The sequence below is a fragment of the Ursus americanus genome, chromosome 24 (genome assembly GCF_024610735.1).
Source record: "Ursus americanus isolate L20-20 chromosome 24, mUrsAme1.1.p, whole genome shotgun sequence".
NCBI lineage: Eukaryota > Metazoa > Chordata > Mammalia > Carnivora > Ursidae > Ursus > Ursus americanus.
Genome location: NC_142150.1, coordinates 36,922,033 through 36,938,786, shown reverse-complemented (window position 1 = coordinate 36,938,786; position 16,754 = coordinate 36,922,033).

Sequence of the window (16,754 nt, the reverse complement as noted above, 5' to 3'; positions counted from 1 at the left end):
GGTAGCATGGACATTTTAACTATGTTAATTCTTCTGATCCATGAACATGGAATATTTTTCCATCTTTTTGTGTCTTCAATGTCTTTCGAGAGTGATTTGTAATTTCTAGAATATAGATCCTTTACGTCTCTAGTTAAGTTAATTCCAAGATAACGTATGATTTTTGGTGCTATTGTAAATGGGATGGATTCCCTAATTTCTCTTTCTTCAGTCTCATTGTTCGTGTATAGAAATGCAACTGATTTCTGAGCATTGATTTTGTATCCCGCCACATTACTGAATTGCTCTGTAACTTCTAGTAGTTTGGGAGTGGATACTTTTGGGTTTTCCATATAGAGTATCATGTCATCTGCGAAGAGAGACATTTTGACTTCTTCTTTGCCGATTTGAATACCTTTGATCCCTTTTTGTTGTCTGATTGCTGTTGCAAGGACTTCTAGTACTATGTTGAATAATAATGGGCATCCTTGTCGTGTTCCTGATCTTAAGGGAAAGGCTTCCAGCTTTTCCCCATTGAGAATGATATTTGCCGTAGGCTTTTCATAGATGGTTTTTATGAGATTGAGGAACGTACCCTCTATCCCTACACTCTGAAGGGTTTTAATCAGGAAAGGATGCTGTATTTTGTCAAATGCTTTTTCTGCATCTATTGAGAGGATCATTTGATTTTTGGCTTTTTTCTTGTTGATAAAATCTATGACACTGATAGATTTGCGAATGTTGAACCACCCTTGCATCCCAGGGATGAATCCCATTTGGTCATGATGGAAAATCCTTTTAATGTACTGTTGGATTCTATTAGCAAGGATCTTGTTGAGAATTTTGGCATCCATATTCATTAGGGAAATCGGTCTGTAATTCTCCTTTTTGATGGGGTCTTTGCCTGGTTTGGGGATCAAGGTAATATTGGCCTCATAGAATGACTTTGGTAGCTTTCCTTCTGTTTCTATTTTTTTAAATAGCTTTAGGAGAATAGGTATTATTTCTTCTTTGAATGTTTGGTAGAATTCCCCGGGAAATCCATCAGGGCCTGGTGTTTTATTTTTTTGGAAGGTTTTTAATCACTGTCTCAATCTCTTCATAATTAATTGGTCTGTTTAAAAAAATCAATTTCTTCCTGTTTCAGTCTTGGTAGTTTATAGGTTTCCAGGAAGGCCTCCATCTCCTCCAGATTGCTTAATTTATTGGCATAAAGCTGTTGATAAAAGTTTCTAATAATCCTTCCAATTTCATTGGTGTTGGTTGTGACCTCTCCTTTTTCATTCATAATTTTATTAATTTGGGTCCTTTCGCTATTCTTTTGGATAAGTCTTGCCAGTGGTTTGTCAATTTTATTTATTCTTTCAAAGAACCAGCTTCTAGTTCTGTTGATCTGCTCTGCTGTGCTTCTGGTTTCTAATTCATTGATCTTTGCTCTAATCTTGATCAACTGCTTTCTCATGCGTAGATTAGGCCTGTTCCTCTGTTGCTGTTTCAGCTTCTTGAGGTGAGAATATAAAAACTGCATTTTAGATTTTTCTATTCTTTTGAGTGAGGCTTAGATGGCTACGTATTTTCCCCTTAGGACTGCCTTTGCAGTGTCCCATAGGTTTTGGACCGTTGTGTTTTCATTCTCGTTGGTCTCCATAAATTATTTAAATTGATTTTTGATTTCCTGGTTTATCGAGTCATTCCTGAGCAGGATGGTTCTTAGTCTCCAAGTGTTTGAGTTTCTTCCAAATTTTTCCTTGTGGTTGAGCTCCAATTTCAAAGCATTGTGGTCTGAGAATACACAAGGAATAATTTCAGTCTTTTGGTATTGGTTGAGACCTGTTTTGTGACCCAGAACATGGTCTATTCTTGAGAATGTTCCAGGGGCATTAGAATAGAATGAATATTCTTTGGTTCTGGGGTGTAGTGTTCAATATATATCTATGAGGTCCAACTCATCTAGTATGGCATTCAAAGCTCTTGTTTCTTTGTTGATTTTCTGCTTAGGTGATCTGTCTATTGCTGATAGTGGAGTGTTGAGGTCCCCTACTATTAACGTATTTTTATCTATATGTCTCTTTATTCTGGTTAAGAGTTGACTTGTGTATCTTGCTGCTCCCCTGTTGGGGACATATATATTTATAATTGTCATCTCCACTTGTTGGATACATACTTTAAGAATAATATAGTGCCCTTCTGTATCTCTAACTATAGTCTTTAGTTTAAAATCCAATCTGTCTGATATGAGAATTGCTACCCCAGCTTTCTTTTGAGGTCCATTGGCATGAAAGATGGTATTCCATCCCTTTACTTTCAGTCTGGATGTATCTTTAGGTTCAAAATGAGTCTCTTGTAGACAGCAAATGGATGGGTCATGTCTTTTTATCCAATCTGCAACCCTGTGGCGTTTTATGGGAGCATTTAGGCCATTTACGTTGAGACTAATTATTGAGAGATATGATTTTAATGATGCCATGTTGCCTGTAAGGTCTTTGTTTCTATAGATTGTGACTTTCTGTTCTGTATCACTCTTGGGGCCTTATTACTTTTATAGAACCCCCCTTAATATCTCCTGTAGGGCTGGTTTTGTGGTTACAAGATTGGTCAGTGGCGATTCTGGAAGGTCTTTATCTCTCCATCAATTCTGAATGACAGCCTTGCTGGATAAAGGATCCTTGGCTGCATGTTTTTCTCTGAAAGAGCTTTAAAAATGCTCCCCCAACCCTTTTTCGCATTCCAGGTCTGTGTAGACAGGTCTGACATAATTCTGATACCTTTGCCTTGGTACGTGAGAAATTTCTTTGCCCTGGCTGCTTTCAATACTGTATCCTTGGATCTAATATTCGGGAATTGTACTATGATGTGATGTGGTGTAGGTTTGTCGTGGTTGAGCTTGGGAGGGGTCCTCTCTGCCTCTTGGACACGAATGCTTGTTTCCTTTGCTAGATTAGGGAAGTTTTCAGCTACAATTTGTTCAAATATCTCTTCTAGACCTCTGTTTTTCTCCACCCCCTCAGGGATGCCGATGATCTGACATTGGAACGTTTCATTGAGTCAGTAATCTCCTGTAACCTACATTCTTGAGATTGGATTTTTTTGAGCCAAGTTTCTATTTTAGCTTTGTCTTCTACTAACCCATCCTCCAATTCACTGATACGTTCTTCTGCCTCATTCACACTGGCCGTCAGAGCATCTAGTTTTGACTGCATTTGATTCATAGAATTTTTAATTTCTGCCAGATTCGCTCTCATTTCCTCCCTTAGAGATTCTATATTCTGGTTAATATTTTCATTAATATTTTTTTCAAGTCTACACATCATCTTGACCATTGTTACTCTGAACTCCATTTCTGATAATTTGGTTATATCCATATCCATTTGTTCTGTGGCAGAGGCCACAGACTCATTGTCTTTTTTTCCTGGGGGGGAATTTCTCTTTCTCGTCATTCTGATGAGGAGAGGTTGCGGGGTTGTCCAGAGCCCAAATTATTGACCAGGACCCAGGCAGTGTGCACTTGTTTTATAGGGACCTTAGGGATATGGGCTTCTTGATTTTTCAGCCTGCCTTCTGGGGGAGGGGCCTGCCGCGCCCATACTCAGGCAACCCTGTTTGGGTAGAGTCTCGGTGTCCCCTCCGAGGGGGGGATGGGGGTGGGCACGCTGTGAGCTGGTGTTTCCAGGCTTTTGTTCTCTGGCGGCTTTCCCTGGCGGTTTGCTGTGCCTCTTCTGAGAGTCAGAGCAGCAGCGGCCGAATCTCAGCCTCTGTCTCAGAACAGAGGGATCGCGGACCGTTCTCCACTGATGTTCTGGCCACTTTAACTCTGTTTCTGTTTTTGCTGCTCAACCCTGCAGCATCCCAGGATGTGCGCCCCACAGCCAGTGTCCCAGCCCTCACTTCCAGGGCTGGCACGTCTCTGTCCTTTGTGTTTCTAACACTGCCAGCCGCCCCCGCACGCTCCGGAGCTCCGTTTCAGTGTGGTTTGTACACTCCGGAGCTCCGGCCCTCAGACTGGTCACGCGCGGTCCCCGGCTCACGGTCTCAGTCTGCTCTCTCGTGGGTGCGGTCCACGAGACCGCCTGCTCCCCCGTGCATGTGGCTACCGCTTCCCGGCGCCCCAACGCGGCGGCTCCCTCCCCCTTCTGTTTATCTTCCGATATCTGTGCGTGGTTTCACGGCTTCCCACTTCGCACCTCAATACTCAGCACTGGAGATGTTCATTTGTAGAAATCCAGATGTATCTTCCTGTGTCTCAGGCTGATTCCGTGGATGTTCAGGATGGTCTGGTACCTATCCAGCTCGACTCAGGGGACTGGCTGAAAAAGGGGTCCCCTACTCCTCCGCCATCTTAACTCCTCTCGAGCTCTCCACCACTTTCTATACCTTCTTGGCCTGAAACCTAGTTTTCCTTTGAGGGTAATACTTTTTTTTAAACACTTGCTCACTCTCTAGAGCCACAAATCCTTGGGTAGTGAGAAGGAGGAATGCGTTTTCTATGAATTCTGCTGAAACTTCAAGACCCATACTGTCCAGTGCAGCAACCATTAGCTACATGTGGCAATTAGACATTTCAAAGGTAACCTGAGTTGACGTGTTTTAAGTGTAAAATGCACAGCAAAATTTGAAGGCTTGATATGCTAAAAAGAATGTCAAAAGGCTATGTATTTTTGACATATTGAGCTAATGAAATTTATTATTAAAATTAATTTCACTTGTTTCTGTTTATTTTCTTAGTGTGGCTACTGGAAAATTTTAAATTACACACATGGCTCATATTATATTTCTTCTGGATAGCGCTGTTCTAGACCTTTTTTTTAAATGATTTTTTATTATATTATGTTAGTCACCATACAGTACATCCCCGGTTTCCGATGTAAGCCTCGATGATTCATTAGTTGCGTATGTTCTAGACTTTCTTACTGTCTTACAAACCTCTTCCCTCTTTCAGCTCTTCTCATCTTCTTATGTCTTTTCTTTACATTTATGTAAAATCCTAACTTAACAAGGCCAAAGAAGTACTATGTGAGCTGGCTCTGTCTATCCTTCCAACTCCATTCTTAATCACCTTCCTTTTTGGTCAATGAGTTCTAGCCACACCATCCTCTCAAATTAGCCGATCCCTTCCCCTCCTCAGGACTTCTTCTATTTCCTCTGCTTGGAGCACTTGTCTTCTGACTTTAAAAATGTTTGGCTTCACTTTTTCTTGCTGGTTTCAACCTAAAAGTCACATTCTTAGAAAAGCATTTATTTCTTATCTAAAATAGCACTCACTGTACACCCCACCTCTCTTCCTATCATCCTGCTGATTTCTTAAGAAGCATTTCCTAAAATTCTCTTTCTCTTTTTTAAAACTTATGTATCATTTATCTTCTTTATTTTTTTATTTTTATTTTTTAAGATTTTATTTATTTATTTGACAGAGAGAGGGAGAGCGCACAAGTAGGGGGGGGGGAGGGAGAAGCAGGCTCCCCTGCTGAGCAGGGAGCTGGATGTGGGACTCCATCCCAGGACCCTGGGATCATGACCTGAGCCAAAGGCAGATGCTTAGCCAACTGAGCCACCCAGGTGCTCCTCATTTATTTTCTTTAGTTCCGTTAGAGTAGGGGTCTTGTTTACACCCAGTGTCTAAAACAAGGGTGGATGCCTAAACCTATGCTAAATGAACAAAAGCAATAACAATGGGTTATATGTATGATAACATAGGAATATTTAATTTTTTAGTCAAAATAGTACAGATGTGGCTTGGTAGTATTAGAAACTATGTTTAAGTGTTAATTGTAGGGACTAGAAATTAGTGATTAACAGTTATTTTAATTTAAGTTACAGTTATTATTGTTAAAACAACTGTGGGGTTTTTTGTTTGTTTGTTTGTTTACCACTGTCTGTCTCTTCTTTAATTTCCAGCATTTGGTTTGCTCTAACATTTGGTTCTCTTTGGACTCCTGTGGATTCCTTTCCATGGCCTTATATTTTGGTCTTAAATGATATTCTTCCCTAGGTCCCTTCTTTTTTCATTTTCTTCAGAAATCACAGTTAGAAAGATATTGAACTGAACTTAACAATTTAGTTTACAAACTTTAACAGGTTTTGGTTGTTTGACTAATTCTGTGATTTGGTTTTTTAACCCTGATTTTGAGGGCCTTTACGGGGGGCTTGGGATCTCTAAGATATCATCTGGCCTGTACTTTGTACAGTTTTATGCCTGGTTTATTGTGGACACTTGGATTGCTGGACCTGGGGTTCTCGATGGGACATACCATTTGCATATGCAGAGTGTACTACAATCGTATAAACAACTTCCAAAGCTAAACTTTCATCTTAGAATTCTCCCCTGAGTTCTTAGTCTCATATTTCCAACTTCCTATGATATGTTTCTACATATATTCAAAGCAACTAGGATCCGATCTAAATTCATCAGTTGCCTATAAAGAGTTTCTTTTTCCTTGGTGTCAGTTAACAGCATTGCTATCCAGCTAAGTGCCCACACCTGAGCACTGGAGTCACTTGCAAATCTAAATAATCTCCAAATCCTTTTGATTTTATCTTTCACATACGGTTTAAATTTTTCCTCCCTGTCTTTGTCTCCCACAGTTCTAGTGGAAGCATGCATCATTCCTCCCCTGGAAAATGGTAGTAATCTTCTAGTCTAGATAACCCGCTGTTAGTAATAACAGCTGTGTTAGTTCCGTCCTCCACATTCCAGCTACAAGGAACTAACCAAAATTCTAAACATAATTTCATTTATTATGTTTCCACAGTACTCCTTCACTTACAGACTGAAATCACAATGCCTTAGTGTGTCGTTCAAGTTGAAGGACATCTGTCCCCTGTCTACCAATACGCCCTCATTTACCACTTTCTCTCTGCAGGCACTGTGGTTCACCTTCATCAAGTTACTTGCCATTCTGCAAATACGCCGTGCTTTTTTCCCTTGTTCAGAGCAGGTCAAGTTGTCTTTGCCATATTAAGTCATTCTGATTAAATCTCTATTTCTGAATGAATCTGACGAAGTTGGGTAAGTCGAGAGATACCATTATCATTAGGCATTAGAACATTTTTTGTGTGGGTAGAATTTATCTATTTTCCTTTTTTTTTTCCATTCAATCTCAGAATCTGGATCTTAATTTATAATGGCTGAAAAGATTTTTTTCTTAAAATTGTGTGGGTTTTATGTCAGTCCAACAGTTTGAGTTCTTGAAAATTTGGTTAATTAATAAAACTGAGGCATTATTGTCAAATCATCTCTTTGTTTTTTTCTTCCCCCTTACTGTTTTTACCATAGAATTGTCCCTTTGGGAAGTTTTTTCATATTTCAGTTACTATAATCTATATTGTTGGGTATTCCCTATTACCTGATATTTGCTATGAGTAAAACCCAAAAGTCTTAGGCCTAAATTTGATAAATGAGTGTGTTTATTGATATCCTATTCTGCCAGCCTAAAATGTGTACTGAAAACTCCCTTGTAATTTTATTTCTTCACATAATTTGAACTCTTTGTTTTTATTCCCTCTCTTCTATCAATTATTTGTACTTTAATATGAGTGAATTTCAAAGTTGGAGTTGCTATTAGTCTATTCCCATGAGAACCTGGGATTAGAACAAAAGGATTTTCTTAGTATCTCTGATTTTACACAAACATATATGCAGTATCTGAAAACAGGCTCTGTTACCATCTGGTTCCTAATCCCCTCCTGCCTCCCAAGTCCCAACCTTCAGCACTTCCCCTACGCCAAATCTCATTCACTTCTAATACTCCCAGGTGTCAGAATCTGTTCCCATAAATTCCCGACTCTCCGTATTCTTTTGGAGCAAGAGCCCCCATTATTGAAACCTAGTATTGTCTTTGAATTGTTCCTTAAGTCTGGGCCTGTGATATGAGTTTTAAAAACAGTTGGCATGGATGGGGCGCCTGGGTGGCTCAGTCGTTAAGCGTTTGCCTTTGGCTCAGGTCATGATCCCAGTGTTCTGGGATCCAGCCCTGCATTGGGCTCTCCGCTCAGCGGGAAGCCTGATTCTCCCTCTCCCGCTCCCCTTGCTTGTGTCCCCTCTCTTGCTGCCTCTCTCTCTGTCAAATAAATAAATAAAATCTTAAAAAAAAAAACAAAATAGTCGGCATGGAAGTATGTGCCTTTGACAAGAGTTCTCTGAGTGAGTAATAAATGAAACAAGTTGAAGATAAATTTTTTTCTTCCAGATTTGGAGTGGTAAATGTGGAGAGAGTAGAACTATATACAGCTTTACTTCTGCACCAACTTTTCTTGGGATAATAGCTGATGTTCTAACTCTCTAGCTCTAAAACATCTGATTTTTGAAAACATTAGAATATCTTGAATTTTTATATACAGCAAATTATAAAATACAGGGACCACAGATTTCTGTTTTTTAACATTTTATTTATTTGAGGGAGAGAGAGAGAGAGAGAGCAAGCGAGCAGGGGGAGGGGCAAAGGGAGAAGGAGAGAGAGAATCTCAAGCAGACTCCACGCTGAGCATGGAGCCTGATGTGGGGCTCAATCTCACAACCCTGAGATCACGATCTGAGCGGAAATCAAGAGTCGGACACTTAACCGCTTAACTGAATGAGCCATCCAGGTGCCCAGGACCACAGATTTCAATGTGCCTTTAATCCTGTGCCTGGTGATGGTGTGCCAAATGTCCTTGGTCCCAGGGGAATATATATCAACTAAAGCAGCTCTGAGGCAGATAATCATGCCTACCTATCTCTATTGTCTAGGGAGAGTGAAGATATAGAAAAGAAACTTCTAATTTATTCACAGTTTTGTATGGGGGGGTGGGTTTTTTTTGGGGGGAGGGTTGTTTTTTTACATTCAATTACAAGCCAAACAAGCAAACAAATAAAACAATGAAGTACACATTTATCTCGGGATTTTTCAACTTTCTAGGAAAACTCTGTAGAGGGAACATTTTCAGTTTTCCAATTCTATGAATATATTAGCCCTTCATAGTGGGTTTATGTCTTGATTTACCAGAGAGAAATGAAATACTACTCTAGCAGTCATAGATGATTAAAATGTTGCTTTTTATGTCCAGTAAAACTTTGTGCTCACTCCAAGAGGCTGAATTGGAATAAAATACTGTTCCATAGCTTGAAAAGAAAAATGTATTATGTATATAAGTACATAAAAATACCGGGGCGCCTGGATGGCTCAGTTGGTTAAGCGTCTGACTCTTGGTTTTAGCTCAGGTCATGACCTCGTGGGTTCTGAGATTGAGCCCCAAGTAAGGCTCCATGCTCAGCAGGGAGTCTGCTTGCAGATTCTCTCCCTCTGCTCCTTCCCCCACGTGCATGCACTCTCTCTCTCAATTAAATAAATCTTTTATATATATATACTTAAAGTATACAATAATGTAAAATTATAGGAAGTTTATAAAAGAGAAAAAAACACCCATAATAGCATGATGATTTTATGAATTATTCATATCAGTATCTTTAGTCAGTTAAATTTTATTATTTTTTCTTTTTTTCAAAAGATTTTATTTATTTTAGAGAGAGAGAGAGAGAGAGAGAGAGAGAGAGAGACTGTAAGTAGGGGGAGGAGCTGAAGGAAGAGGGACAAGCAGACTCTGCCTGAGCACAGATCCTGACTTGGGGCTTGATCCCACAACCCTGAGATCATGACCTGTGCTGAAATCAAGAGTCAGATGATTAACCAACTCAGCCACTCAGGTGCCCCAGTTAAAATTTGTTATTAATAGGTATTATATATTATGTGAGACTTAAACTTAAAAGTATGCCACATGTGTATGTTTGGTGTATCAGACTTGAAAATAATTTTCAGCAGAGTGAGCTGTTGGCCATTTCTCTGTGTAAGTGGATACAAAATATTATTTTGGAGTGTTATCTTTTTGGATTCTTCTCTGACCCCATATGTGGTTCTACAGATTTCAGGAAATTGGCATCTAATGGACACAGGGAAAAACATAACAGAACTTTTTTTGCGGGGGGCATAGAGAAGACTTGACAAAAGATGCCTTTCTAGTATTTATTGGGATGTAGAGGTGGCTGTTGAGCAGATAAAGTGAGAGAATTTGTATAGGGGGCAAGGGGTATCTGACAAGAAAGGAACTGAGATGGTGACACGCTCCCTTTGAATCACAGCGACTAGAACCTCCCTGGTGGACTGACATGGTCCCAAATTAACTGTGCTCTCAGGAAAGGGCATGATAGGGAACTCACCAGGAAGGAAGGTATCTGGATGGTGTCTTTGGGCTCAACGGAAAGGTGCAAGCATTCTTGGAGGCCTCCCTGTACGACGTGGGACTAGTTTTTCAGATTTACCAATTGACTCCATAGGTTGACATTTGCCATCTTCAATCAGAGGGACTGAAATTTAAAAATTAACATTAAAATGTATGAAAAATTCATGAAGCTAAATGTGAAATAAATTTGAATAACTAAATACTAAAATGATTTGTTAAGTTTGCACTTCTGAAGTTACCTAAGCTTAAAGCTACCTTTTAGGACACTATATAAATTGAAATAACCTTTTCCTAGTCTGGCTTGCCTTTCCATTTTTTAAATAGTGTACTTCGTTGAACAGATGTTCCTAATTTTAATGTATACCATTTTTTAAAAAGATTTTATTTATTTATTTGACAGAGAGAGACAGCCAGCGAGAGAGGGAACACAAGCAGGGGGAGTGGGAGAGGAAGAAGCGGGCTCCCAGCAGAGAAGCCTGATGTGGGGCTCAGTCCCAGGATGCTGGAATCACGCCCTGAGCCGAAGGCAGATGCTTAATGACTGTGCCACCCAAGTGCCCCTAATGTATGTCATTTTATCAATATTTTTCCCATGCTCAGTGCTTTCTATATCTATTTAAGAAATCTCTACTTGCCTCAAGATCATAAGGATATTCACCTATATTAAAATATAAAAGCTTGTTGTACTATCTTTAAAAATTGTGGTAAAATATATAAACATGAGATTTATCAGTTAACCATTTGTAAGGGTACAATTCAGTGGCATTAAATACATTCACAATGCTATATACACATCACCACTTCCTATAAGCCTAAACTTTTTCATCATAAACTCTGTATCCATTAATAAAATATAACTTCCCATCTTTTCTCCTTGTAGTACCTGGTAACTTCTATTCAGCTTTCTGCCTTTATGATTTTGACTATGCTAGGTACCTCATGTAATTGGAATCATACATTATTTAACCTTCTATGTCTGGCTTATTAACTGTGTATTATGTTCTCAAGGTTCATCCATGCTGTAGCATGAATCAGAATTTCATTCCTTTGTAAAACTAAATGCTATTTCATTGAATGTACAGATCACATTTTGTCTAACCATTCATCTGTTGATAAATATTTAGGTTGTTCCCACCTTTTGCCTATTGTGAATAATGTTCTTGTGAACATTGGTTTACAAGTATCTATTCAAGCCCTTGTATTCAATGCCTTGGGATATACACCTAGAAGTGGAGTTGCTGGAATGTGTGGTAAGGCTATGTTTAACTCTGTTTAATTCCACTGCTTTCCAGAGACTACATTTTATATTCCCACCAACAAAGCACAAGAGTTCTAACTTTCTACATACTCATCAACATTTGTGATTGATTGATTGATTTTAATAATAGCCATCCTGGTGGGTGTGAAGTGATATCTCATTGTGGTTTGGCTTTGCATTTTCCTAATGATTAATGGTGTTAAGCATAGTTGCATATGCTTATTGGCCATTTGTGCCTCTTTGGAGAAATGTTTATTCGAATCCTTTGCCCATTTTTGAATGTCTCATTTAGTTGGAGTTTTTATACATTCTGGATATTAATCCCTTGTCACCTATATGATCAGCAAATATTTTCTCCCATTCTGTAGGTTGTTTTTTCAGTTTTTGACAGTGCCTTTTCATGCACAAATCTTTTAATTTTGATGAAGTTCAATTTATCTACTTTTTCTTTTGTTGCCTATGCTTTTGGTGTCATACCCACAAAATCGTTGAAAATCCAATATCATGAAAATTTTCCACAATTTTTTTCCCTAAGAATTTTATAGTTTTAGCTCTTAAGCTTAGGTCTTTAGTCTATCTTGAGTTAATTTTTGTGTATGTATATGAAGTAAGGGTCCAATTTCATTCTTTTTCATGTGAATATCCAGCTTTTTCCCAGCACCATTTGTTGAAAAACCTGTCCTTTCCCCATTGGATGGTCTTGGCACCTTTGTCAAAAATCGATTGGCCAAATATGTGAAGATTTATTTCTGGTCATCCTGTTCTATTCCATCAATCTATGTCTATCTTTGTGCAAGTACCACATTGTTTTAATTCCTAAGCTGAAATGGCACAAAACAAAGAAGCAATTACCATTCACTTATGCGGGACAAATTTTGAACGTTCTCAGACCCCAAAAATAACCTCTTAGGCTTTTCTGATACCTTAGGATACATCTTGCTAATGGATGCACAGAACAAATTGAGATAAAGCACAGATGCTCAAAGACACAATTCAAAGTTATGGCAGCTCGATGCTGAGACGCTGAGTATAGTTCTCTAGGGAAGGAGCTTGGCAGAGCTATGTCTGCTGCTCAGGATGCATAATACCTCTATAATGGCTCACTGCAAAACAAATGCTAAACATTATTTTCATTTTTTGTCCTTTTTTGTTAAAGCAAAAATCTTTGGATTTCTTTCAGGCACTAATGTAGGTCTTTTTTCTTCTTTCTTTTTCTAGGTCTTTTGTAAAAGTGAAGTGACACAATATGGACTTCTGAAAAGTGTGTGTGGGGGGAATACGTGTATAATTTTGTAAAATAATTTAAAATCAGGAAGTGTGATGACTCCACTCTGTTACTTTTTCTCAAGATTGCTTTGGCTATTTGTGGTCTTTTGTGGTTCCATACAAATTTTAAGATTTTTTTTTCTATTTCTTAGAAAAATACCAGGAATTTTGATGGCTTGCACTGAATCTGTAGATCCCTTTAAATATTATGGATATTTAAACACTATTAATTCTTCCTTCCAGGAACATGGGGTATCTTTTCATTTATTTGCACCTTCTTCAATTTATTTCATCAATGTGCTCAAGTATTCAGGGTACAAATCTTTCACCACCTTGGTTAAATTTCTTCCTAAGTATTTTATTGTCTTTGATGCTATTGTAAAGGGTATTCTTTTATTTCTCTTTCAGTTAGTTCATTGTTAGTATGTAAAAACGTAATGATTTTTATGTTGGTTTTGTATCCTTCAACTTTAGTAAATTCATTTATTAGTTCTAAGAGATTTTGTGGAAAATTTAGGGTTTTCTGCTTATAATACCATGTCATATGCAAACATGATTTTACTTCTTTTCTAATTTGGATGTCTTTTATTTCTTTTTCTTGCCTAATTGCTCAGGCTAGGATTTGCAGTACTGTGTTCAATGGAAATGGCAAGAGTGAGCATCCTTTATTGTTTTTTATCTTAGAGGGAAAGATTTCAGCTTTTCAACATTTGAGTGTGATGTTAACTGTGGGTTTGTCATATACAGCTTTTATTATTTTAGGGCACATTCTTTCTATTCCTAATTTTTGAGGTTTTTTTTTTTATCATGAAGGTTATTAAATTTGGTCAAATGCTTTTACCTCAACTATTGAAGTGATTATATGATTTTTATCCTTCATTATGTTTATGTGTTATATCACATTTATTTATTTGGGTATGTTGAACCATCCTTGCATCCCAGGGATAATCCCATTTGATCATGATGTATGATCCTTTTAATGTATTGCTGAATTCAGTTTGCTATTTTGTTGAGGATTTTTTTTAAAGATTTTATTTATTTATTTATTTGAGAGAGAGAGAGAGAGCATGAGAGGGGAGGGGGTCAGAGGGAGAAGCAGACTCCTTGCCGAGCTGGGATTCTGATGCAGGACTTGGTCCTGGGACTCCGGGATTAAGACCTGAGCCAAAGGCTGTTGCTTAAGCAACTGAGGCACCCAGGCATCCTTTGTTGAGGATTTTTGTATCTATGTTCAGTAGGCATATTGGCCTGCAATTCCTTTTTTTTTTTTTTTTTTTTTGTAATGCACTTGTCTGGCTTTGGTGTCAGGGTAATGTTGGCCTTGTAAAATAAGTTTGAAAGTGTTCCTTCTTCAATTTTTTTGAAGAGTTTGAGAAAAATTGGTATTAATTATTTAAATGTTTGGTAGAATTCAGTGAAGCCATCTGGTCCTGGGCTTTTGTTGTTTGGGAGTTTACTAATTCAATATCCTTGCTTATTATTGGTCTGTTCAAATTTTCTATTACTTCATGATTCAGTCTTTGTAAGTTGTAGTTTCTAGGAATGTATCCATTTCTTCTAAGTTATCCTGAACTATGTAATATTTTGTGTGTGATATTTTTGTTCAACATTAATCCATTCTATTACTGATGAGCATTTGGATGTGGAATTTTAGATTTTTTTCATTTGGGGTTTGAAATACTGATTCTGTGACTGATTCTATGGATATCTTATGTTAAACATATGTACTAATTTTTAGGCTATAAACCTAGGAATGGAGTTTCTAATATTGGATATTCTCAAACTGTTATATCAAGTCGTTTTAACAATTTATATATTTCTACATGCTGGGCATGTAAGTTACAGGTTCTCTACATGATCCAAAAGAGTTGATATTATCATTCTTTAAATTTTTTAAATTTTTAAATTTTTATTGTTGCCATTCAGGCGGATGGGTAGTGTTATGTTTTATTCAACTTATACTCTGATTTTTTTGTCTGTTCCATCAAGTAAGAAAAATTGTTAAAATTTTCCCAGTATAATGGATGGTCTATTCATCATTTTAGTTCTTTCCACCTTTGCTTTATGTATTTTAATGATATGCCAGTATTTACATACAAATGTAGAATTATATCTTCCTGGTGGATTGACACTTTTGATGAAATTTCCTCTTCATCTCAAGAATTTTTCTTGCTTTAATATTTAGCCTAGTACTAGTTTGTCTACTTCTGTTCTATTTTTCTTTCCTTTCTTGCTCTCTTTTGGATTTCTCATATTTCAGTTTTATAAACTATTAGGTTGTTATACAGTCTTTTATTATTCTTTCAGTGATCACCTTTGAGATTACAGCATGTACCCTCCCTCAACTTATTAATGGCTATTATAAATCAGTTAAGGCAAGGATCCTAGAACACTTTAACTCCATTTATCACCTGTCTTGTGCTATTTCAGTTCTCTTTTAAATATGTTTTAATATGCCTAGAAGTTATTGTTTATATGGGCACATTCATTTATCTTTACTCAGATATTTATCCTATTTCATTTTTTTCCTTCTTCAAATTTCCATGTGTGATCCTTCCCCTTTTATCTTAAGAACACTTACTGAACTTTTCAATTCAATGCTAATGACTTTTGGCATTTATTGTTTTTGTTAACAAATCAGCTGCCATTCTCTTTTATCACTGTTCCTTGAAGGTAAAATATCTTTTCTCCTTGTTCACTTTTAAGACTGTTCTCTCTCTGGCTGGTTTTATGCAGTTTTACTATGACGTGTCCTTAGATGTGGATTTCTTTGTATTTGCTTAGTTTAGGATTATAACCCTTCTTGAATCTATGATTTGTTATTTTTTAATCAACTTGGAAAAATTCCCAGGATATAATTTCTTTGATTATTACTTATTTGTTTTTATCTCTACTCTCCTGAAATTTCAAATACGTGGTATTAGAACTTTTCATCAAGGCCATATGTATCTTATTCCTTTCATACTCCACATTGCATTTTTAATCATTTTCTCAATGTTTGAGTCTTATTTTTCCTTTTTGTTTTACCTCACTGATTGCCTCATCAGTTATGTCTAGTAGCTGTTATATTCATATATTTAGATTTTAATTTGTTATCTGAGTTCTCATTTCCATTTGATTCATCTTTATAATTTCCATTTCTCTGCTAAAATCTTGTCATTTAAGATTTTATAATTCTGTTATTTGGATCTATTGTAGGCCTGTGGTTTCTCTTGGATTTCAATTAATTTTTTTTCTTTAAAATCTTGTTTTGAATAAATCCCAGACACTGTGAATGAAAAACTGTAGCAATAACTTGATGTTCAGGATAATGCTATCTTCCTCTAAAAATTTTTACTTTGATAGAATATCAGATTTGGAGAAGCTCACTTTAGTACAATCTGTAATCAAGGTGTTTGGGGTCTAAGTATCAATCTGTGAGAGGGAAGACCCATTTTTGCTTACCTTTACCATTAGGATATAGCCCTTGTAGGGAACGCCACAGAAAATTCTGGGTGTTTATGAGCTTCTCACACTTCAGTGAGCCTGAGTTCCAATTAATTGTCTTTACAATCCAAAAGAACACCGGAAGCTCTTTTCAGCTTCTTAACCTCTCATTTGCTGTATGTGATTCAGAAAGTGCATCTGGGAGAAAATCTATGTCAAAAGCCTGGATTGTATCTTATCTTCAACTCTGGAATCTTGGCTCCTTAAGTCCTAGCTCCCTTAAATCCTAAATCTCAGATACCCTCGAACAGATGGTGTTTTAAAATTTTGGCTTGCTTTTGTTGTGTTCTTTCCAAGAAAATAGTCCTTGTTGAAAATGGAAACTCATTTCCGTATTTTACTACCACCAAATCAATCAACATATAGCTAACTTTTGTTCAACCCCCCGGTATTTTCAACTGCCTAATAGATATCTCTATTTTAATGTCTCATTATGATCTCAAATTCAATTTATCCAAAACAGAACTTATCAGTTCATTCAATCCTGCTGTGACTTCTACATTTTCTATCACTGTGGGTATCACTCAATTCAGAAACTGGGGAGTTAAATTCTTTT